Here is a 1,487-nt window from a genome sequence, read left to right on the forward strand (position 1 = left end):
TAATGCTGCTGTTAATTCTAAACAGCTGTATAACCAAATCACCACACAGAGACTATGATTTATTTAGTTAACCCAGAACACAATGCTGTGCAATAGTTACTCCTTCCTAACCCTCCAAGCCCTCATAGTTTCGTAACATTTAGATTCCCACATTATACTTGCTTTTAGTGATATCTGAAGTCTGGTTCAGGTTCATTTCTCCAAGTCATTCCAAAACTTCTCCTCCAGCCTGCTCTCCCAGCTTTCTCTGCCTCCCGCCTTCCTGTCCTCTGGCTCCTCCCTCTATTCCTGCTTCCTTTCCCTTGCTCAACATTGTGGCTAGTTCCTTTATTTTGGCATGGTTACACAAAGTTGAGACAGGTGATGCTTAGAATAAATATCACAATGCAATGTCCATTCTGAAACCAGAGAGTGGGGGAGATAAATCAGCATTTGAATGAACAAGGTTAAAGTGTATACATTCCAAAAGAACATTATACTAACAATATTATATCAAATAAAATATATTTAATATGATTAGATAGCCATCAGCAAGGAAACTCAAGATAGCCATCTTTTAAATATTTAAAAGGGGAAGTAAGTTTCTTAGAAAACTTTCATAGATTCAGGATTTACAAAATATCAGGCCTTTCTTATGACAGAAGAGAGAGAAAAAACAGGATGTGAAGAGGAGAAAGAAAAAATTTTATAGAGACATAAACATGGGTTATTACTTAATACAATTATAAATTCAACACATAAGTGCTGAGATAATATATTTTAGGATGTACATTAGGAACTAAAACAATAATTAAAATCAAGAACAAAATTGCTGCTTTCACAGGACTTTTCATTACAGAAAATAAAAAATAACAATAAAGAAAAAAGTTTATCACTGTCAAATTGTGATGCTTCTTAAAGAGGTGAATATATCTAAGGGAGAAGGTAGAGTTACTGGAAAATGGAATTTTAAAACAATTTAAACAGGGTTGTTTGTGAGAAATATTTAACCCTGGCATTAAGTACAAGAGATAGGAGGAAAATCCTTTTTATATTAAGAGAAATGGAAGCTGAAGAAACCAGTCTCTGGAAAAATTCTTAAAAACATATATACTCAACATTTTATTTTATTTTGTAAAAAAAAAAAAAAAACATCAGCTTTACATGTGTATGGTGATGACATTCACCACATTACTGTCTATGATTAACCCCTTTCATTTCCCTTGAAACCTTTTCTTCATCTGAACTAATCCTCCTATAACTACACCATTAAGAAAATGACACAGAAGATGACAATGCAGCCACTCCTGATGAGATCTGATAGACTAAGATCAGAAGGAAGGAGAGGAGGACCTCCCCTATCAGTGGACTTGGGAAGGGGCATTCGTGAAGAAGGGGGTGGGAGAGTGGGATCGGGAGGGGAGGAGGGAAGGGCTTATGGGGGGATACAAAGTGAATAAAGTGTAATAAATAAATAAATAAACAAATTATATATATATATATATATA

Source organism: Psammomys obesus, unplaced genomic scaffold (assembly GCF_907164565.1).
Source record: "Psammomys obesus unplaced genomic scaffold, mPsaObe1.curated_primary_1811, whole genome shotgun sequence".
NCBI lineage: Eukaryota > Metazoa > Chordata > Mammalia > Rodentia > Muridae > Psammomys > Psammomys obesus.